Genomic DNA, 24430 nt, shown 5'->3' with positions numbered 1-24430 from the left:
AATGAATACATATGTATGGGAACCACCCCCACACCTGAGAGTCAGAGACCCCCATATGCACGAGAGGTTCGGAGACAGGAAGGGGGACCTGGTCAATGAGATGTCCTGAGCTGGGTCTGAGGTCAAGGGCCTTGGGGGCTTCAAAGGGTCACTGCAGGATGATGAGAAGAGCAGCTTACAGATAGGTCAAAAGAAGTCACCTCTGATAATCTCCTATGGGTAAGGCCCCTAATTTAAATTCTTCTAGGTAGTTAAAGGGAGGGGCAGAAATTTCTCGAGCCTGAAACTAAAATTGCCCTTAGCTCAAAACCATCTGCATACCACAGAGGCACATCTTTAGGGTGACTGGCCCTGAACCCCCATACCATCATCAATCCCATGAGTTAGAGATTCAGAGAGAACGGATACCAGCAAATTGGAGCCAGGGCTTCAGATGTCTCCACTCAGTAGTACACAACCGGGCCTGGTTCCCTTCCCGACCCCAGTGAGCCAGTGAGGCACTAACAGACTCATTAGGAACCCCTCCCTATCTCTGGGAGGAAAGCACTGGGCACTGCATGCATGAGCACCCCCATCGCAGTCTGGGCTATGTTCTTGTTTACAACATGGGCACCGCCCAGGAGCACCCCTGCTGCAGAAAGATAAGGCAACTCCTCTGCTGGCATTGTGTGGTTCCACCAGGAAGGAGAAACAGTCAAAAAGAGCATACTCATACCTAAGTACCCTCCAGACACCACTGCAACAAGGAAGCCAGAGCAGGTCGAGGTTCATGCATTTGCAAATAAGCTATCCAAGGGCCCAGACTGAAATCCTCCGACGGTCAGCAACCCAGCCTGAACTGGAAGCCAGCTCTCCAAGTTACTTCTGAAGAATAAATTGGGTCCGCCATTCCTGCAACGAGTATTTATTGAGTCCCTGCTCAGTACCAAGCCCTGTGTGACAATCCAACCAGGCACAGCAAATACCACTGTTTACATGGAATTTTTTTAAGTTCTCATTCACTTTACACTTTAAGTGTATAGTCTCGTTTTCTTGCCTTTATGAAAGAGCTCTCTTCTTTAAAATAACAATAATAATCCCATTCCAAAAAGCAGATTCATAAATAGAGGGGCTGACACAGCCACACTGCCGCCTCCTGTCTTATCGTGCCCCATTCTCTCCTGCCTCTTCTCTTAGGGGGGCTGTATGTCTAACCATGTAAAATGTCCACGAAGCCTGTCTCAGGACTCTAAACAATCACAGAACAAGGACAGAACTCCTGTTGGGTGGCGACCACTTGTTCTGGTTCCCCTGGGATTGTTTTGGTTCAAAACAGAAAAGTCCCTCGACCCAGGTATCCTCTTAGTCCTGGACAAACTGAGTCAGTGGGTCACCCTACCCCCAAGAAACCAGACCCTAGGAAGGTGAGGTCCATTACAGGAGGTCCTTAGCTTGCCAGGGAGAAGTGACACCACAGGAGAAAAAGGCTGATGTCTTTTAAGACAGACCCAGATGGGCTGGGGCTGTTTCAGAATCCCCCAGCTTTCTCAGATTCCCCCAGAGAGGGCCCAGCATCTTAAACTCTGGGTCATTTAAGCGAAGCTTTACAAAGACTCTCCAATGGCAAGATTCTAATGACAATGACACACAAAAGAAATCCTCTCACATAAATGCCAAAGGCTGTAGCTATTTGGAAGTGGTTCTCTCCATGTCTAGTCGAAGAGCTTCAGTTTAGACCATGATTATTCATCCTGAGATTTCAAGAATCCAACACAATGACTGGTGGGTGACAGACGCTGAATAAAATGGAAGTTAATCATAGCTGCCATTTATATAGCGCTTATAATGTATAAGGCAACACTTTACATAAACGATCTCACTTATTCTCATAATAATTCAATAAGGTCCCCCATTGTCCAGATGAAGAAACCAAGGCTCAGTCAGACCTTATTTCCTCAAGGTCATTAATGACGGAGCTCACGTTTGAACCCAAACCTATGCAGTTTCAAAATCTTTTTAACCACTCAACTGAATTAAGATCAAGCAAGATGGGCATATATGGTAAGGGATCAAAAATTGAGAGAAAAAAGAATCAGATACATATCTTTTTATTTTCTTCCCTTTTAGCTTTGCCATTGCCTAAAAAGAAAATTATAAGTTCAGGCATGGATTTTAGTTAGAATTGTGCAGAATAATGCCTGGCAAACAGTAGGCACTTAACATTTGAATAAATTTAATAAACGCAATTGTATACCTAATACAGGGCTAAGTCATCATTGTTCAGTGTTCCAAGTGCTATTTTACCCATCGCCACAGGTGAATAGATGGATTCCTACCTTAGATTTCTGAAGTGTTAGTGTGAAGGAACAGAAATGGACAGGTACTTACCCCAGTTACAATGGCTCTCTACCTGCACGGTTGAATAAGCTGTGACTCAAAATGATAGTAATACTACGTTTCAGGCAACAAAGGGGCACATTCTCTAAACAAAGTACAGAGATCAGTCCATGTGCTCTCCAATCACTTTTAATTTCATATTAACCTGCAAGGAAGCAATTTGCAAACCTACCCCAGAGCAATAGAACTGCAGAAGAATATCACACTAAATACTTTATTTTAGAGACATTTATCTCAGCTCCATTCACTATTCGTCAAGCTGAGCCCATCATTTCAGTGCTAATGTATTCCTGGCCATTTTCTCCAAGCAGCTGAACACATTTCCTCTTTCATAATAACACTATCCATAATGATCGAGCATTCCGAGTGTCGAAGAAGAGTTTCTGTCATGTGGATGAGTATTCCGAAAATCAAAAGAGGCGAGGTAAACCAGATGTCTCTCACAAAGGCGCTTTATGAACACAAGTTGACTTAGAAAGGAAATGTGGTAGCCAGTTGTGGGCAATTGTCACCTTGTCCCCCACTTGTGTCAAACCCAAACAGCACAATCTGCTCCTTGAGGTTGTGGGGTGGCCTGGTGGGGTGTAAAGTTCTAATGCTGCTTGCTGTATATCACCAAAAAGAGGGGTTTTGTTTTGTTTTGTTGTTGTTGTTTTGGAAGAAGCACGCAAATTGAAGTTGAAAAACAGACCATCAACAACAAATCATTTTGTTAGAATGATGAACCAGCCTCCCAAAAGCTGGTTCGCAGGCGGCAGACTAGCAACCTTAATTTGATTCAATTCTTAATCATTATTAATGCAAGTAGGCGAGGCTCTTAACTTCCTTTAAATCTACAAACCAAAAGCATCTATAATTCCTTTATCACAGTCAGTCAAAATCATTTCGGTGTTGTCAATGATTTTCTACCGAGCCCTGACTTTGTACAAATGTGGAGGGAGCACAACATTGGGTTAAACCTCATCCAGTCTTTATCTTTAAAGAACTTACAAGGGACCTGCCATCCCGCTTATCCCCTTGGAGGGGACTGCACCTCTCATTGGGATTCTTGTGATATGTGGCTCGATGACAAAAGATGTCCCGTTTAGCTCGAGCGGGTTTCTGTTCTTTGCAATTAAACAGAAAGAAAAAAGACATGTCGATCTTAAGTGATCATACAAGACAATCCATGATAAGTGCCCTTTGTCGTGTGCATGAAATGAAAGATGGAGGCAATACCGCCGAAGAACTCTTGGAGGAGTGACGGACTGCAGAGGACTGAAGCGATGGAGTTAAATGTTTTAGAAGAGTTAAGAGCTGAGTCCATCTTTAAAGATGGGCTTTAGGGAGAGGCCATGGACTATTCCGAAATTAAGAAAAAGGCTATGCAAAGCATTTTTGAGGAACAGTGGACGTTTTAAAGTCAGGCAGAGCAAAAGTCAAGGTTGGAAAGGAAGTCTAGGGTCAAGCTGAGGAAAATTTTAAAGACTAAACAATATGAACTTCATCCCCTACCCAATATCCCTCCCCCAAAAAACAGGAGCTACTGAAGGTTATTAAGCAAGGGAACAAACAATTAGAACAGCCTACTGTCTTAAAGGTAAGAGTATTTTGTAATATGGATTGGGGGTGGGAAAGCCAAGTGAAGGTAACCACCCTAACAGCCTAAAGGAAAATAAGGCTCTGGGCTAGGATGTGGCAGTGGGGACAGAAATTAAGAGAAATATGGGAACTAAGGAGGGCCAGTTAATCTGTTAATAAACAGAATACCGATATTGATAATAATGCTCCTTATTTCCACAGTACCTGTTAAAGCTTCTACCAAAACCTCATCAATTCTTATAGCACTGCAGTGAGGAGTGCATCAGGTGTGATTATCTGGATTTATAAATGGGAACTAAGCCAGAAAAATTGCATTCCCTTGGTACAATAAAAGAGAAGAATCTAGGGAAAACAGAAGCACAGAATACAGCATCTGCAGATTCCACTTCCTGGGGACTTGGCCTCAACCAGTGGCACATCTGCATTTCATCCCTATATGCATGAAGGTCTGATACCCCAGGAAGCCCACGTGATGTTAGAATAAGTATTATCATGCAGGATGTTTGCATTGAGTTTAATCTCTGCAGGGATTAACAGATCAAGTAACAAATAAGGCGTCTTTTCCTACTCAACCTCTCCACTCCCAGCAGAGCACAAGCAGCCTCCACTAAGGGACAAAGAATGTACTCTGGCTTCGGCAGCTAGACCAGGAAATCACCCAGCCTCAAGAACCACTCAAAGGAAATGCAAGTCACATATACACAATTTGAGACATTCCTCTTTAAATCTTACGACAGTAAGTCAACTAGAAGTAGAAAATCCTTCAACATAAAAATGAGTACTTATTTTATCCAAGTGGTGATTTCCATCATTGAGGCAGACTCCCGGAACGCCCGGTGCAGCTCATGCAAAGCCGCGAAGGAGCAGGAAAAGCGACGCCGCCCCCTCCTTCCGGCTTCCACGTCGCTGCCACGCTGGTGCCGGGGACCACATTCCCCGCACAAGGGTTGCCCGCCTAGCCGGACGGCTTCATTATGAAATCAAAGTGGTGGGGAATCAGAGGCCAAACGGGATCTAGAAATGTATTTTGGAGCTTCCCAAATGTGTTTCAAAACTAGTCCCCGAGGACTTCATTCCCCCTCTCGGTCTGCGCCCTGCTCCCGGCCCAGCCCGGGCACCCTGGCCTGGTTCTTGGAGGTCAGCGACGGGTTCTCTCTGATTCTCGTTGCCGGTATCTTGGCTGCTCATCTCTCACTTTAGAAGCTTTTTGAGTGTGATATTTTGTCCCTCGATGGAAGCTGGACCAGAGGGAGGCCTCTGCATTCTTGGGTCAACACCCATGTCCTCTAGCCACTGTGACTCAGGGGCTAACCGTCAGTTGACCATGTCACCTGTCTATGGAAAGCTGTCTTTATAAAGATGATTTTAACAAAGTGATGACTGAGCCAGAGCAATACTACTTTGTTAAATTCCATGCTTTTGCGAAAAGTACTCATCAAATCCTAAAAATTCTGACCTATGCATGCATCTATCACAACATGAGCAAAGATGTGAGTGACCAGCACTTCCCATAGCAAAATCTCTGCATGAGCCACCAACTGCTTAATCCACAGCCCTTTGCAATGCCTAGTTCACAGCACCCAGCTATTTTTAGGGAGAGTGTGGCAAGGAAGGCTTGAAATCGTACCCTCATGGTTACCATGGTTGCTAATGTGAGTACGCATGCCCCAGAACTCTCCGGGTAGTCTATTAGTCCTGTGACCAGAAAAGGCTTCTCATCCAAATTGCTCTTTCTAAAAACGTCAAAGAAAGAAGAAGGTAACGCGAAGCTACCCTACACGTACTCCCTGCCTTTGCGAGATCCTATCTGTTGCCTCGCAGTCTTTGCTGGGCAGAGGCCACCCCCTGGGTGAGGCTGGGCCCCCCTGCCACTCTTTTTCTACCCTGGGCTGTTCCAAACAAACTCAGGAAGTCTTAAACAAGAGGCAAATGGTGAGAAAGAGAAAGTCTGTAAGTAACACCTCTCTATTACATAATACTAAGCATGAACCTCCTAAAACCAGCCTTGGGAATATCTCCTGGCCTAGCACTTCAGAATAAACGACTACTCGAGACAGGCAAAAAGAGAGAAAATTATCATTCTTTTTTATTTGATGACTAGTATACAATCATATTAGTAAATATAATACCAACATATGAGTAAGGAACAGGTTGGGGTGGGGCCAGATTCTGTAAGATAGTTACCATTCATTCAGTCAGTCAATACTGCTATAATACCCCATTATCCTATGAAGCACTGAGCTAGGCCGGAAGAGGAACACACCTTATAACCTCGTCTAAGCCACATCACTTGTGGAAGTCATCGGTGCTGCTTACCTGTACCCAGTTCCCCCTTTTCAGTATAAGAAATGTTGACTTGTAGCTAAATGGGGTCACAGGACTAGTTCTGGCCAAAGCCATGTCAGTCACTTCTGGGTTAGATCACGTCATTACTAGAGCAAGGCCCTCTAGTTTCCCTTCCAGTGCTTCACTGATGTTGCAAGCACACTGAAGATCACAGCTCCATCAATTAGGGTCCTTGAGGGACTACGAAGAGCAGTGGCTGAATACAGTTTCTTTCTTTCCCGTGCTGTGCCTGACACACAGCACGGGAAAGAAAGAAACTGTATTCAGCCACTGAGATTCAGAGGCTGTTACTGCAGAATAACCTAACCTATCTTGCTGATACATCACTGTTTAAAAAAAAAGAACGCACAGAGTCCTCCCACCCCACATCTGTTTTCTAAATCAGGCCATAGAGAAAAGCAGAATTTGTTTCAAAATTCAAGTGTGACAGGGACTAAACAGTACTTTGAAAGGTCGAGGGTGCCAACATGATAGACAGGTTCAAACAACTCTGAGGGAGTAAGGGATGAAAACAGAATGACCTTTCGATAATGGTGAAATCTAACCATTTATGTGGAATTCAGCTGAAGAATTTAAAGACTATGAAGAAAAGGTCACCTTCTAACAACAGGTCCAGTCATTTACAAAGTAGTGAGCTCCCCAGTGAACGAGGCATTCAAGGAAAGGCTGAATGATCACATGCTTCCTCCTCAGCAGTCCAATATCATACTCTTTGTTACTCTCTCCCTCCCTAGCTTCCACTGAGCTTAATTAGAATCAGGCCATCATTTCTCCATCACCCTGTAAGCTCCCTGAAGGTGGTTCATTTTTGTGTCTCCACACCCCTCACTCCTTGGCCCTGATAACAAAGCCCAGTATGTGTCAGGTGCACGATAAACATCTGCTGAATGAATTAAATGAATGTTGTAAAAGGAGCACCAGAGGCAAAGGTTGTTCTAATAACCTCTAGGGCTCCCCCAACCTAAAGCGAAATGCACTACTGCAGACATCTGGGGGTGGGGAACTTCCACCTAAAAAAAAAAAAAAAAAAAATTGAACATCAATACGACATTTGATTATGATGTATTGTTGTACACAGTTTAAAGCCACAGTGAAACCTAACACTGCACCATGGCCATCTCTGTTCCTGGACGTGCATTTACATGTGCAGGCAGCTGTTTTCTTTCCCATGTGGAATTCTGTGTGTGAGGTATTTATTTTTTCTATTAAAAAAAAAAATACACCACACCCTTTGTTTCTCTTGCATTATTATACTCCTTATTAGTCCATCACGTGGTTTTTCTTCTCATAGGAACACAGCACACACCCTGCATTATTGCTGACAGAAAAATTACTTGTCAAAATACCTCGATCCTAACACCATTACAAATCTGATCTTTCCAAAGCCTTGGCCTTTGTTTCAGCCCCGACTAGATAATTCACCTACTTCTAGTGATTTCCACATGCTTTGAGCAGAAGGATAAATGCCGGTGTCACGTATGTTTTTTAAAGTCACCTTTCAACACAAAACTACCTTAGAGGTGAATGACAAATCTTTCAAGTTTTCTAATTTTATTTTTTAAGGAATTGAAGGGGGAAAATGAAGAGAGAATCTGCCACAGATACCGAGCTGCTGCCGCCAGTGCTGCAGTGTAAGAGAGAGCATAGCCTTTGGTCCTCAGCAGTCCCTCCTTCCTACAAGACAAACCTTGAGTCCATTTCCAGAACCATTCTTATCCTCTGCTACTTGTGTAGGACGCCAGGACTCTGCCCTCTAGGAGACAACGCCAATGCCAAGGTGTCCTAACACGTCTGAAGGTTACGTTTTCATTGAGCTCTATCAAGATAACCCCAGATCTGGTTAGGCTGACATCAAAACAGAACTATCCTTGGAAAGGAAAGAACAAGCCAGAGTTTTTGGAAACGAACCAACAACCTAAAGATAAAATGCAGACTGAGAGCCTAATGGGTCACAGCTATATAAATGGAAACTTAACTAAAGCTGTCTTCTATGTTCCTTCCACCTCCCAGTAACTTACAGCCGGCTTGTTCTTCTTGATATTGCAAATGCTGTTACAAAGAAGGGATGGGGGAGAGACATTATTTCATAAGAAAGTCGCCACATTTGACCGGTGCCCTAATTGAGCACCGGTCAAATTTATAAACAGCCTTACAATGATACCTTTTCAAAAAAAAAAAAACCGCTATCCCACTTACAGACTTAAGCCAAAATAAATTACTACAGATAAGCAAACAGGCATATATCCAAACCCCACAATTCAGATTCAACTGCCTATGTGTTGATTACATCAAAATTCTCATTGAAGAAAAACCAGGTGGGATTTATACAACCCCAAATGCAACCTGCCCTCAGTGACTTCTTCCAAAGGAAGGTTTAATTTAAAGTCATTGGCACTTTCTTTCCCAGAACCAGGAGTTTGGGCAGCCCCCACTCCACACAGGCAGGAATGCAATGGTGTTGCAGAAACCACCCCAACCGCCCCGTGCAGGCACTGCTGGCCCAAAGGACCCAGAGACACCCAGGTGGCTACCCAGATTATTAGGGGTTACCTGAATCTGTCACCGAGTCCCTTTCGCCCCCTTCTGCGCGATGACATCAAGTGGAAATGGTACGCGTTTGAGAGGCAAGAGGCTGACAAGCAGGAAGCACAATTGAGCCTGAGCTTTGTTCAGCCTGCAGTGAAATACATGCAGTGAGGGTTAGACCCGCGCGGCGGAGAAAGAAATCCAAGCATCCTCCCGGCCAGCGGCGGTGGAGTGGGGGCACTGGGGAGGTGGGGACAGGCGGCGGAGGTGTGGAGGGCTGCGGAGGGCGACGCCCTAATTTCTCTACAGGATAAATAACCACCTCCCCCACTCCTCTGCAGGATCCCCCGCCCCCAAGTTCTCCTCTGGTGGTAGCGCTTCTACTAGCAACTGGAATCCCTCAGAAAGAAATACGAGAAGGCGGAGGATAACGTCTTGGGGCAAATACACACTCGCAATATTTACTAGGTACCCAGGCTCCATGGCAATGCGGGGCGCGTAGACACCCGCTCAGACAGACACACCAGCGCTGCACTCGCGAGCATCCTTCTTTCTTTCAGTCGGCCCGCCACCTCGTCAAGTCACTGGCACTGTTTTGCCGATTTCTCTACTCTTTCCAAAACCGTGCCCGCTCCCGCCACCCACCCCCACCCTGGGCGGATCAGGGGACGCGGCTTCGTCCCACGAGTGCAGCCTGCTTTGTCCTGCCACTGCCCTTCCAGGAGCAAGCGCCCCAGGCGCGTGGGTCTGCACAAAAGACCCCCGACATCCAGCCGGCCACTGCGCCCTCTCCTCGCGGGAGGAGCCCCTGGGCCGCAGAGGGGCGCGCGAGGGCAACTTCTGCGGCTGGGGAGGGCGCTCGCCCAGGGGCTCGCAGGAGGACCTACTCGGGTGCGTGCGGGGTGGGGGCGCAGTTGGGGCGCGCGCCGCGCGGGCACAAGACGAGCAGCTCCTTAGGACCAGAGCTCCAGGGGGCATCCGAGGACTCAGCGGAGCCGCCGACAGCGCCATCCCCCGCCGCCCGTACCCCAGCCGCCAGCCCCACTCCACCAGCGCTCCGGAGAAACGCGGCCATAAGGACCACCACCCGCGCCCCCTCCCCGAGCCCTGCGGCCCCTGCCCCCCAAAACACCGCCGAAAGGCACCCCTTATACAACAGGCGGCTCCCCGTTCCCGCCTCTCGGCTCTGGGTGGGGCCGCACACCTCCCTTTGCGCCCCTCTCGCCGCCCCCGACCCATAAGGAACAAAGCAGAGAAACAAACCGAAACTCACCGACCTCTCCCGGCAGTGGACTCGGGGCTCCCTACAGAGGCGGCAGCATCGCCGGGTGGTCCCGCCGCGCCCGCCACCCTCTGAGCCAGACACGCGGCGCGGATGCGGAGCGGGCGCGGGGAGCGCGAGTCGGCGCCTGCAGCCCCAGCGCCCCGCTCTGCCCTTCGGGAGGCGCCCCACCTGCCCCGCCGGCCGCCGCGCTCCCGGCCGGACCCGCCGCCCGGCGCTCCACTGCGAGCGGGCGCTTTTTGTGTCCCCGCCCAGACCGAGGCACCGACGGGGGTGGGGCCGGGGGCCGGGCTCGGCTCCCCGCGGCACCGCCCCTCCCCGGCGGCTCCACCCCCCGCAGCCCCACCCCCGCCCCCACCCGTCCGGGACGTCAGTCTGTCCGTCCGGAATCGCAAACCACCCCCGGGGTGAGGGGCTGCCCGCCCGCCCTCGCGCGCTCCCTCGGCCTTGCCCCTCTGTGCCCGACCTCGGCGGGGACCCCGACGTTGTCTTTTCCCCGTGCGCAAGTGGGTCCCGAGCTGGAATCAGGTGTGAAAGCTCAGCCGGCGGGAGGGCGGGGCGGGGGCGGGGGCCAGTCTGCGGCTCCCGACCTGGGACCCAGCAAGGGAGGAGTTGAGATCGTCTCGTTTCCAGAAACTGCCCTGGATCAGCGTCACCGCAGATCCTTGTTGGCTGACCCTTAAAGTTCACGTAGTCCAGCCAGGGCGGGTCCTGCTTTCGTGGACTGGAGGCCCGAAAGGATCCCCCACTACTCGCTCCCTCCGGTGGGGTGCAGGGAGTAGGGGAGCAGAGAGGTGCAAGTCCGGTGGGTTCTACGGGTTTCCAGGCAGCACGCGATCCGCCGGACCTTGGGCCCTCTCTATTCTCCACGGTAAAACGTGACTCCCACCGCAGGGACGTGCTTAGAATGTCTAGTTCCCCTAAGAAAATCAAAAGACATGGTTTCTTGCTGCCGGTGTCAACTGCAAAATAGAAGAGAGGAGGGATGTCAGGGGTAGAGGATGGTTTTTCCATGCTCTCTGGAGCCTTTTCAAAGGATATCTATGCAGAATGAAGATCCAAAACTCTATTCTGCGACTCTGGTTAAGTTAAGCCTGCCAACGTTCCTGGAGCTCCAGCACCAGGTTCAACGGAGTGGGCCCTTGGTCATCCAAGGAAGACGCTTCAGCCTTTCCCAGCTGCCGGAAGGGAAGTTGTTTTTCTGTCCTCCAGTCCTGTCCAAAAGGAACTGCCATTCTAACCTCTCCCAATAGCTCCTTGAAGTGCTTCTTCCAAGATGATGAAAAAGAAACCTTATGAACCAAAGGGTGCTCGTGTGACCTACTGAAATTCACAATGTACCTAACTGCCCATCCTCGTCTTGTCCCACAAATAAACCCTGTTAGTAATGTTTCCGAATGTGGTGTCACCGAGCACATACAGAAAGTAGTCACCAAGAGACAAAGTTTAATGAGGGTCAGTCCCCTCCAGGATCCCAATTACAGCGTTCACCTGGCTAATCCCTGTGCTTTGTTCCCTGAAGTTATCTGTTCTACACTTGGCGGGAGTGAAAGCTGTATGTTTTAAAAGCCTAAGGCATTCTCGGAGGAGGAGACTTCAAGAGTATTTTCTGCCTCAATTTTAGGGCAGGAAAAAAACATTGTTTCTTTTGTTTGTTTGTTTTTGTTTTTCAATGAGAAGCTAATGAGAGTATTGAAAACTCCGATGTTGGCTGGGAGCTTGGAATAGGACAGCGAGTTATAACAACCCAAGATTTTACTAGGCAAATTTAGCCCAGAAATATTATGGTTATACAAGAATGGCTTTAAAGACTACTTTTAAGAAGCTAATTTCAGGGATCAGTAATTATTTCAAAATGTTTAAACTTTTTTCAGCTGCTTTCAAAGCAATTCCTGGGGAGGATTCAAGCATTTGGCATGGTGTGGGCTAAACCCTTCCATCTTTAGTCATTCATTCCACTGGCTGGTATTTTAATTCACATAGCATCATGGGTGTTCTGCCTTCTGTCCAGTCTTATAAAGCCATCACAGAAGGTTAATTAACTGGAGCAGACTGGGATAAGCCTGTTCTTAAGACTAGTTCGGGGCCAGCGCCCAAGCAGGCAGCGAGAGTTGTAGGCAGGGGAGGAACAGGCAACAACGTGTAGAAACAGATTCTCCAGTGAGGCAATTCCAGGAACAAGGGCACTAGAACCAGGTGGTGTTGAGAGTTGCAAGCTGGGCAGCGTGGTCCACGCTTCCAGAATCACACTCCAGACTGAGGCACTGCCTGTGACTGGGGATGAGAGATCAAGGCAGCATCCCAGGTCTTGAAAAGGTAGATTGTCAGGATGGGGCCCCCCAGCACTGGGGAACAAGATAAGAATCAGACATTCATAAATTCCTTGAGTGTGAAGCATGCACCAGGAACCAGGCCCTAGGACTGAGACCGAGAAGAAAACAGACCCAAATTCCTGCCCTCAGAGAACTTACATTCTACTGGAGGATGCGGAGAATGCATGACATAATAAGTAAAATAAATTGCGTTGGGGAGTAGAAAAGGGAAGGAGAGAAAAATCAAGCAGGGGAAGGGAGTCACGAAGTCTCTGGGTTGGAAGAGGGCTGAAATTTTAGCTCAGTGGACAAAGAGACGCCTTTTAAACAAAGAGCTGAAGAAAGTAAGGGAGCAAGGCATGCTAGTCTATAGGGAAAAACTACCCATTATTAGCACAAAACAAGAGTCTATACAGGCAGACCTCAGAGATATTTGAGGTCCGCTTCCAGACCACCATATCAAAGCAAATATTGCAATAAAGGGAGTCATAATCTTTTTCCGGTGGAGAGGCTTGCCTTCAGTTTGTAAAAAATGTAACATCTGTGAAGCACAATAAAACGAAGTACAGTAAAGTGGGGTACGCCTGTATCTCCCCAAGGGCAAAAGTGAGATACTGGAACTGGGTCACAAGATCAGTAAGACCAATAACATTGACTCATGTTTCGTCATCTGAAGTTGAATTAAAGCTGCTTAATTCGGGGCAGAGATGAGTTCTTATCTTTGCACCCACATCATGGAGCACAGATACCCAATAAATGTTTATTGAGCTGAGCCTTTAAATCTCCCCAGACCTGGGTGGGGCTGAGATAAAGATGACCCTATAATATCCTTCTATCAGGGATGACATGTCTGCGAAAGAATGTCTTGACCTCTTTCATCCCTTTTTGTGACTATCTTCCTGATCAGGGCAGGAATTATCTTTCCACTCGTACCTAACACACTCAGTGAGAGGGAGAGAAGGAGGGAGAAAGAGGCAAGGAGAATCGAGACAGGGAAACAAACCAACCCTGCTCAGTGTTTAAGACCCTGAAGATCTTAATCCAGCCCAATAAAGAGAGGGAATTTTCTGTTTAACGTGTTTGACGTTTATGTGTTAAAATTGCCTCTTGAAACCGAATTATGGTGATAGTTGCACACTTAAAACAAGTAGATTTTACAGTACATTAATTACACCTGATAAAGTTGTTTAAAAACATCGAAGCAGGTGCCCATGTTTAGCCTGCTTTCACGTGCCGTCAATGATAAGCCGAAGAGGCCTACTGAACCAAACACATTCTCATCCTTCCTATTAGATGTTTAACCAGATTGATTTGTGTGAAATGACAGAAAAATATCTAGTGGTCTCTGCCCCTGGTTCCTGACGTTGCGTTCCTAAATCCCTTGGAATTTCCTGGGTGGTCGGAGTGTCTTTTGGTTGTTCTAATGAGGTGACTCTTGGCAGGCTCCTGGACGGTGGATGGGGCCATGATTAGCAGCTTGGGATTTCCCAGAGAAGGGAGAGGAGCTGGAAATGGAGTTAATGATCGATCATGCCTACGCGATAAAGCCTCCATAAAAATCCCCAAAATACGGGGTTCTGAGGGCTTCCAGGCTGGCCACCCTGGAGGCGCGGGAGGAGAGCTGCACGCTGGGAGAGCGTGGAAGCTCCGCACCCCCATCCCTCGCCCTGCACGGCTCCTCTATCTGGATGTTCATCTGTATCTTTTGTCATATCTTTTTATAATAAACTGTTAATGAGTCAATGGTGTTCCTGAGTTCTGTGAGCCGCTCTAGCAAATGAATCGAACCGGAGGAGGGTCTCAAGGGAACTTCGATTTATAGCTGATCAGTTAGAAACACAGGTGACAACCTGGACTTGCAACTGGCGTCTGGGGGTGGGGAGCAGTCTTATGAGCCTGAACCCTTCATCTGTGAGATCTGGTAAATGAGTTTCATTATAGGACACTCAGCTGGTGTCTTGTAGGGGAACAAAACCACACATTTGGTGACCAGAAGTGTCAGAAGTAAAGTGTTCTGTGTGACAGTAAAGGAGAAATCTGCAAGAGGAAGACAAGTTTTTCTTACACATTTTTTGAAAAATTTATTTTTCCCCTAAGTGATATGTGCCACCTTAAAGTATATATAGTCTTTTTAAAAGTCTAAAAGTAAGGCTTCAAGTACATATAGGCTAAGGTAGTTACTAACAATGATTGCTAAAGATAGTACACATTTCAAACCCGGTTTTTATTTTGGGGCCCTACTTAAACCAATCCCAACAGACTAATTGTCCTGATAAGGTGTTCTAAGTGAGGGAGGTACTATACATTACACAATGTCTAATATATTAGCTAACCAGGTACTACCTAAGGGCAATAAAGCCTCATCTAGAACAAAATTCTGAAGTATTCTAGAAACCCCAAAGGATTTTCACAGGAGCCATATATTCTGACAGCTTTTCTAAAAGTGGTGATGGGCCGAACAAAGCCATCTCCCTTTTTCTTTAACCTCATCTTTGATATGCAAAACCCACATTCCGATTAGAATTATGTGACCCTAGTCAGGAGTGACAGTCAACATGGTTAAAGGGCTGTGGGCACAGGCATCCACCAATTAGTTTGGATGATGACCATGAACAATATGGCCATCTTGGTGTGTCCTGGCTGAATGTCAGCTTAGACTGTGATGACACAGGCTTCTGGACACCCTCCTCAACAGCAGGTAACTGTTTCCTCATCATATTTGTACAGTTTGGGGCTAAGAGCCTCACCCCCACCGGTAAGTTGCTAGTTCTCTGCTGTAAGTATGTCTAATATATTAGCTAACCAGGTACTACCTAAGGGCAATAAAGAAGAAAGTCGTTATGAACTCCATTCCTGTTCTCACTGCCTAATGGGTTGGAATGACCCCATGTGATCAGCCAGGGAAAGGCTGGAAGGTATAGCTCCTCCCTTACTGCTCTGTCCCTCACCTCCATCATCTGGCCTATACGCCTTCCCTCCGGGTACACCCCACCTTCTACTCATCCACACCATCCTACTGTCCTCCCTGATTTTCCTTTCCATCAGCTGTTGGTTCCTGCCATCCACTTAGCTTCTCCCCTTATTTCGCCACTAAACCTGCTGCTCCAGCTACCAGACAGTGAAATGGTGCAGCTTTGAAACAGGAGAAATGGATCAAAGAAAGAAAGGAAGAAAGAAAGAGAGAGAGAGAGAGAGAGAGAGAGAGAGAGAGAGAGAGAGAGAGAGAAGAAAGAGAAAAGAAAAAAAGAAGAAAGAAAGAAAGAAAGAAAAGAAAGAAAGAAAGAAAGAAAGAAAGAAAGAAAGAAAGAAAGAAAGAAAGAAAAGAAAGAAAGAAAGAGGTTCCACCACCATTTCTCAAGACCCAAGTCTGAATGCAATGTCTTGCCCCACTGCTGGCTCCAGTTCCAGGATCCAATCTGTTCTCTGTCCCTGGGCTGTATCTTACTCGAGTTGACCTGGCACCCACTTGACCTGCTCCAGGTACAGACCTGGCTTCACTCAGCCTCTTCTCCCCACTGTCTCTGCTCTCAGCCAGGAGCAGCCACAAGCATTTCAACAAAAGGGAGCTAACATCTGTTTCTGTCCCTTCTGGATCCAGAGGCTCAAATTAGGGTACCCTCTAGTGGTCAGGCGGAGAAATGGCACCCTCCGGCATCACCCAGAGGTCAGACCCTTGTAGAGGTAGGCTCAGGGCAAAGCCGAATGGGCCATTCTCCACATACTTTCTGCCTCTTGCTTTAACTTCTTTCCTCTGCTATTACTGCCCACTCTTCCAGTGGGTGGAGCATGCTGGAAGTGGGGATGGAGCAAAGCACCCCCACTTGATTCTCACCTTTTTTCCTTCATATCTCTCCCTTCACAGTGTCCACAGCAGTTTGGCATGTTCACACAACACACTGTTTAAAGGACACAGATTATTCTGCTACAGGGCAAGGGGAATTCAGAATGCCGATCAAGTCCAAAATCAGTAAATAACGATCATTTCGTTTCTGTTAGTGAATGGTTATTGAGCCTGTGTATCAGACAGAGTTGCTGACCATTACCTGTAATATTTCCATTCATCCTCGCAAGAACCTCAGGGGTGGTAGATCATCCCCACTTTATAGATGAGGAAACCGATGGCTAGAGAATTTAAGCACTTTGCCCAAAGTGACATGACCAGTAAAAGGAGAACAAGAACCTGAGCCAGGTCTGCTGAGACCAAGGCCCTTCCTCTGAATGGCTGCATCGAGATGCCTCCCACGGATCACAGCTATCAAGGCGATTCTGCTTGATTTGGCTTAAAATCGTCTCAGTCTCTTTCAAGTCTGCTCTTGCAGCTCAGAGTCAGCAGTGGCCTCTAAGTCTGACCCTGTGGATCATGGTACTCACCTGTCCCAAAGCTATTAAGAATTTTAAGATCGTGACAACAGAGCATTAAAGCAAGTTGGACTTTTCAGAGTGTGGGGCCCTGCACAGGTCACATATCCATGAAGTCAGCCCTGCCGACCCTTGTAATCCTCAAAAACATGGGAAATAGACACCAGTAATTCTACCATTTAGTCATGACATTACATTCACTCATCTCTTAAAGTTCGTTCAAGAACCACTTAAGGCCCAATGTGCATTGTGTGCATCTTTGCATTAGAGAATACAGAGGCAGAGAGGTGGAAAAATTAAAGGCATCTTTGAAGATTGTATTTAACTAAAAGTCATTTCTATGAGAGTTTAGACCGTCAGCTTCTTGGTTCATGGGCCTCTGGTTCATCTTTGTCTTTCCCCACAGAACCAGGACGATGCTGTCATCTGCTAGGAACTCAAACGTTCGCTGGCTGGCTGGCTATACTTACAAAGTAGAAAATAAGTTAGAAAAGTAGTTTGGGTTTCAATTTGAAGATGTGTAGAGTGGTGGACTTCATTCGGAAATGAAAACAAGAGTGATTTAGAAAAGCTGGTCTGGCCTGGAAGATAAATGAAGAGCAGAGATCTTGGAAGGAAGGAACTCAGCTGAAAAGCCATCACCCTAGCACCCATGAAGGTGACTCAGACCAGAACAGACTGGTGGCAGTTAGAGTATGATCATCAGAACAACAGCACCTAGTTCTTTACAGTTAGTTATCTTGCCTTTTCAAACCACTGTTCCATTTGCTCCTTCAATAATCCTTAGGAAGGTTTTATCACATTCTATAGAATTGCAAATTGATTTTCACAAAATGTGAATGATTTCCCCAGGTCAGCGTAATTCAAGACCAGGTCAGCAGCAGATGCCAAGGAAATGCTTTTTCTTACCCACCGGTGTACATCACTGACTATACATTAGAATGGCAGGATGAACTTTTTAACAATAGGATGTCTAGGCTCCACTCCAGAGATTCTGATTGAATTGGTCTTGAGGGAGGCCCAGGCAAGGGTGTTTCTAAAAGCTCCCCAGGGATTCCAGTTTGCAGCCAGGGTGAGAACCCTTGGGCATCAGTATCAGCGAACTGCTTGGGGGTTGGGCGGGGGTGGAGGTGGGATTTGGCTGATAACAGGAGACAATGGGAAGCAGAACTGATGAGACTTGAGAACTAACTGCAGAGATATCAATGTTATGACTGCGTTTTTGGCCAGAGGGGCTAACCTTCCTAACCACTTCATCTCATCAGTCTCCAGGGGATGCTTTACACCTGGAACAGCTGCATTCTGGGTTAAAATAAAAAAAAAAAAAAATTGCTTCTTGTGATCTAAAACAGTCATCACAGATGGTAACAAGGAAGTATGCGACAGATGCGTGCAGGGGGGACGGGGCGGTGGCTATAAAGGTAGAGACGTGGCCAACGCTTCCTCTGGATTGTCCCCAGACTTCCATTTAATGCCTCTAAATTTTTCCTTGGAAGCATCCCAGGAGAGTTTCTCTTTGGACTCCCATAACTACCCCCAGGTAAGTGGCCCATGGGAAAACAACCTGGATGGTGAGGATTTTAATATCACTTTACGATCGCTATCTAGACCCTTCTGAAGTCTGGTCTCTGACCCTGCTCGTGACTAGGCCATTGTGCAGTCTAAATCCTGACTGTGTCTCCCCGAGGAACTGCATTCTCTGCATTGTCTGGTTCACCACAAAACTGGTTTGACCAGTTTATTTTGCAGACTCCAAGGGAAACTGAGGCATTGACCCCTGCCCGTGACCACCCTGCTCCCCTGCTAGCCATGTTTTATGACTCCAACTGTTGGCCAGATCCCTGCTGACCATGAGTCAACTGAAACTACCCACTGTTCTGTTTTTTTTTTTTTTTTTTTACTACCCATTGTTCTTATTTCATAACTCTACTTGCTGACCACTGAGTCAGCGGACCCTTGGAAGTCCAGCTGTCCCCACCAATCAGAAAATGAATGACATAAGTTTATGGTCTTGTTTCCCTAATAACCCCTCCTTTTGACTCTCATTTTTAAAACCCTTGCCTTATTCCTCCCACCTTCGAGAGAGTCTTCAGTTCATGCTGAAGGCCACATTCTCTGATTTGAAAATCATATCAGAGAATGTCTTTAATTATTTCGGAGAGTCCTGAGAACTTTTGTTTACAATGGTGACATAGAAGCAGTGCCATCCTTGAGATTGGAGGCAGCCAGTTAAGGAGGATGGCTGGAGGGGAAGATGAATTTAGGAGCCAGAAGTATTTAAGATGCTGGTAGTATTTCTGGGAGGAGATCAGCCAGCAATTGGAGATGTGAGACTAAATCATGGAAGTCAGAGTTTAAAGCGGTCCAGGTAGAAAATGGTTAAAAGCCCAGATGTGAACGAGATCACCAAGGAACTCCACAAGAAAGAGCAGAGGTCCAAGAACCAAACGGTGGTCAACAAATTTGAGGGAAAATAAGCAAAATATGTCGTCTGAGAAATTAAATGAAGTAAAAAATAGAAATAACATAAATTTAGAAATGGTAAAGTATGCAACAAATAATATGGGGGAGAATTTAGCATAGGCTTGGATATGCAATTTTCATACCATGTTCAGGCTTATGCTAATAAATTTCAATATCTGGCAATTTTCTGAAATATATGATTTTCTAAAATTGAAATCAGAAATATAAAATGCACTATAGCAAAAACAATAAAATAAACTGAAAAAAACTATCAAAGAACTACTTCCCCTATCCCCCACAAAAGGCTCCAAAACCAGATCATTCTGGTTCTTTCAAATTCCCAAGGAATAAAAATTCACATCCTCCATAATTTATTCTAGAACATGTAAAAAATGAAAATGACTCCATTAATTTCATATTCCATCCATCCCTTCCATGTTCTTTTGCCCCTATCACTCACCACTATTTATTTTATTGGTCTTTTAAATTCAGTTAACCTCATATTCTATCAAACTTGCTGCCTCACAAAAAATGGCTTCAAAAGTATTTTTGTTCCTGAGAAGTTTGAATAGGCTGAGAAACATGTTTATAGATAAGAAGTAAACAAGAAGATGTTTTTCTCATCCTTTTCAAAATCCAAAATTTCAATAATAAACATCTATAATATGGGTGACCCCTATCCTGTTTATTTAACAAAGGCAAATGGTGTGTGATTATTATCCTTTCTTTTTGTAGTTTAATTTTAATAATTGGGGGAGGGGCTTAGTTTAATTTATTTAATGTTCTTTCCCTTTAAAATCTCTGCTTTTACTCAAAGGTCGAGGCCAAAATCTTGACTTTCCAATTCTTCCATTTACAATGATTTTGTAATCATGACTGCTGTTCCTTACCCATTTTTTTTTTTTTTTTCCTGAATACCAACTGTTTAATTCAGGATCGAGTCCTCAGTAAACAAGTCAGAGATGTGAGCAAGTGAAGGAAACTGCTCGATTTCAGGAAGGAGGTTTGGGCGGGGGGCAGTCAGCAGTGAGTGTCCCGGGAAGGTATCACCATCACATGCAGGTTACTTCAAACTGCAATCAATGAAAGCCCAACAAATTCAGAAAGAATTCCCCTTGTTTTCTTAAAGAGATTCAGATAGAAAAAAACCTGCTTCAGGAAGGGAACCTCAGCTTACTCGAATTAAGCACTATCACCCTAGCTAGCATGAGTCAGGGGGACTTCAGGCATGTTTACAAGACTACCCTCTGCGTCCCACTGTTTCTGAGTTGCTCAGCAAGAATTTGCCTGTCATGTGTGTTCTGCTCTTCCTCAATTACCTATAAATCATCCATTCTCACTTCTGAAATCTGATACCCCATATATATACTCCATGTTGCCTCACCATTTTTGAAATTTTCACGCTTCTGTGAATTCCCCATGTGCACATATTAAACATTTGATTTCCTCCTGTTAATCTGCTGTAGGTTGTTTGAATTACTTGACCAGTCAGAAGGACAAAGCGGGTGAGAAGAAACATTCCCCCAGCCCCAGCAGTTGCCACCATGCTTGGCACACTTGTGGGCAACTTGAACAACCTGGAAATCTAAGAAATAGTTCCAATTGGCAGGACCGCATTCACCAAGGTCAAGGGCAAAACCAGTGCAAGAAAAATTTGACTCAAGTTCTCCGTTATGCCTCTTCCATGGGGGCAGTGGGAGAAGTACATTCTCCGCAAAGATCTGAATCCTCCCAAAAGGGAAGGGGCACAATATTACTGAAAGCTTTTATAGTTAATTCAACACAACCAAAATCACTCATCTTTGAACTCTTTAGCACCTGGAACATGAAAAGGTGTTCCCTTACCTCTGCCTACTTTGAATTTTGTTCTTATCTCAGAACTAATGGCATTGGTAGATGAGAAAAGGGGCCACGTACTAAATCCTCCAAGCTCAGGGGAGAACTGTATGACAGGCCTTACAAACCCAGAGACCAAAGTAAACACCTGGGGTGATCTGAACGCAAATATTGCTAACTAACAGCAGGTCATGATGGGTAGTCACATCTGAAGCCTGTAACTTCCTTGACAAAGGTCAACCTTTACTTTTGAAATTGTCTGTTGCCCTTGGGCCTCTTGTTGCCCAGATCTGTATGTGCCGTGAAGGTTAGCTCTCCCACACCCACGATGTAAAAGAAGAGAGTCTCTCTCCGATTTGTTGTTTATGCAATCTCAGAGACTCCCCCGCTTCACTTTCTCCCCCGACTCCAATCCGCCACCAATGATTTCATGTAAGTCTCCCTACGTCTCCTCCTTTGATTCTAATGTCTGAAATACGCTGAAAAACTGCCCATTTCCTGAGCATTTTCTCGGTCCATTGAGATTTGACGTCCTGGCAATTGTAGTCAATTTGGCTCAAATAAACTCTTGTAAGACTTTTCCTTAGGCTGGACGTTCTTTTGTAAAGACATCAAAGTTCACACACACACGCGCACTTGTACACACGCACTTGCACACACACACGCTTGCACACACTGTAGACGTTTGAAGGAAGGTACGACTCAACTTTTGCTCCTTGGAGCCTACCACAGTAATGAGTACATGGTTTACACTTAATAAATGTTATCTGAAACTAAATAAAATCAAATTGAATTGAATCTAGCTAAAATAGAGGTATAAAGAAAAAGCTATAGCGATAACAGAGGAAAGCAGTTTCTAATTCTGCCTGAGGGAATTAGGAAAAGTCGAAACAAAAATAACACAAAATGTGTTTTGAGGAGTTATACAAACCATTTTGACGATGCAATTTAATTGCATGGAGCAAACATTTATTTAATTTTAATAATAAATGCTTACACATTTTTACTTAGCATTTTAATCTTTGAAACCCTTCCAGGCACTAAATAATTGAATTTTCTAGATTATATTCTTCAAAACTCATCCACATTGATTTAATGTTCCCAAGAGGGTAGTTAAATGAAAATATAAACAAATTAGAGACAGCACAAAACTCAGAAACACCTCTCTATATTCAGACCACCCACTACCCAAAAGGTAGTACCAAGAAGAGGCCGATGGCCCTGAATCTGTCTCTGACAAATGGAACCACTCATGTCAGTGTGGATACCAGCTTCACCTTATCATGCACACAGGGAGATACTAAGAAGGCATGCAGGTCCTCTAGACCCTAAAGTGTAAAATAACAGCATCTCAGTACTGGCTATTCTTCAATACTCTCTCTAGTCACTTGTAGTAAATGAAAGACTTTCTAGGAATTTTTTTGATCTCTGATCATGTGAGTGAACCTCCTACACGGGGATCTACCTGTGCTATAGTATATGTATCTATAACAAGATGTTCCGTAGGACTTTTCTTGTTCCCATACATTGTGAGGACAGCTCCAGTGCTGAGAGCAATAGGAGAAAAATCCCTATGGTCAACTGCCAACTCATTTAAGAAAGATGAGAAATAGAAAAGAGTAACTGAAGAAAGTCATCAAGTGGCACTCCAGGCCAGAAGTGGGAAGCCATCAAGACCGACTCACAGCTGGGGGAGGGGAGGTCTTCAAGAAGTGATGGGAGGGCAAGGAGAGTAGGGAGAAGAGTGTAGGGACTGGCCCCTTCCCTGTGTCTCCTGCTGGGGAAGGCCCAGGTGGAGAAGAAAGAAGCTCTGGATTGAATAGGACAATCGACTTGATTTAGACTAGAGGAGTCTAAATCTAAATCTAAAGTGAGTCACAGCCACCTAAGTGAGATTGTTCTTATAACTGAAAGCCGCCAAAAGCAATGAGACCTGCCCATGGTGCTGGCACAGGTTAGGGAACAGAGATCTGACAAAGCTGCAAAAGGGAAAATAAATAATTCCATGTCCTGTGTGTATCCATTGAATAATCTGGTTACAGAGCCTTAAAACATGACCTCGTTTGTCCTGACATGGCCAAAATAAATATGCTATTACACAGTTGATTCTGCTAGCTGTTGTAATGACCCAGTTGGCTTAACTACATGATATTCCAAATAATTGTGCAAAAATCAAACAAAATAAACAGCCACACAGAAGGTTAGTTGAATGGCCATACATAGCTACAGCTTTAGACTTGTCTTCCTTCTTTCTCATAATATAACCCCCAATAAAACTGAATAATGAAATTTAGATCAAGCTGTCATTAACATGACATTATGACTTGCATGGATAATCAAAACCTGGCAGACATTCAGCATAATTGTTATTTTAAATAAACACTCTTGTTTTCCACTCGGAAATAGGCCAAGGGACTAACCTCAATGATTAATAAGGACAAAGGTTAGCTGGAGAAAGGAATTTCAGCCAAGCCTTCAATGTCCCAAGCTTAAACTACTTTATGCAAGGACAAGATGCTTCAGTGGACATAATCTGAGCCCCGCCGGGTTATTGTGGGAATGGCCTCTTGATTTTGAATCACTGAGATGCTCAGGTCTCATTCATCACCTGGAGGAACCTGAAAGCGACTTCTTTCACTATAAACAGCTTTCATTTTCACCTGTTGGAAGGGTCAGTCATCCTGACCAAATAAAATGAAATACACTGATCAGAGTGGCGAAACAGATTAACTAATAAAATTTGGGATGCTTTGTAATTTTATGATAATGACAGAATCTACGATAACAAAATGGCCCACAATTTAAATTTACAATTCCTACTTACTCCGTAAAGCTCTAGCATTTTAGAGGTGAAGTTATCTATTCACAAGGCTTCTGCCTAACTCATGTAAGAAGATTCTATTGTGGGTAAACTGGAGATACAATGAGAGCTTTAATATCATTACAGGTCAGTGGTTTTGAATTGGTAATGTACGAAAGACCTCGAAGGCATATGTTGAATATATAGTCAGTGAAAGACAAAATTAAATAAACGAAAAGCAATTTACAACCTGGAAAACATTTTTTTAGTTCTCATGGAGCGTTATAACATGTGTCCTCTAGCAGCCAACTTAAAAGGGCCGAGCTGACACCACAGAAAAGGGGCAAGTAAATTACTTCTGCTTCACAGGCCCAGAGCTAGAAGAAAATGGTTTGTGGGAAAGCTTTTCAATATTGAAAATACGAACCACAGGAGTAGACACATGATTTCTGAGGCCATAGATGCCTCGTAGAATGAGACTCATCCTAGTGACGTTACAAGATGATGAAGATAAGACATATTTATTTATATTTGCTGTACCCTACCCAC

General features: G+C 45.3%; 1 protein-coding gene across 10 annotated transcripts in view; it reads right to left on the bottom strand.

The window, feature by feature from the left end:
- The window catches only part of RNF152 (ring finger protein 152), a 70291-nt gene extending 59991 nt beyond the window's left edge, over positions 1 to 10300 (bottom strand). For 3 of the 10 annotated variants that reach the window (XR_005648074.1, XM_039840271.1, XM_039840255.1), the window contains exons 1-2: positions 10103 to 10300; positions 8854 to 8977 (exon numbers count right to left, since the gene is read on the bottom strand). The gene's annotated coding sequence lies outside the window, so the exon portion shown is untranslated. The other 7 variants (XR_005648073.1, XR_005648076.1, XR_005648075.1 and 4 more) reach the window with 7 other exon arrangements.
- Positions 10301 to 24430: the final 14130 nt, after the last annotated feature.

This window comes from Pteropus medius, unplaced genomic scaffold (genome assembly GCF_902729225.1).
Source record: "Pteropus medius unplaced genomic scaffold, Ma_sr-lr_union100, whole genome shotgun sequence".
NCBI lineage: Eukaryota > Metazoa > Chordata > Mammalia > Chiroptera > Pteropodidae > Pteropus > Pteropus medius.
This window is presented reverse-complemented; position numbering and strand designations above follow the sequence as displayed.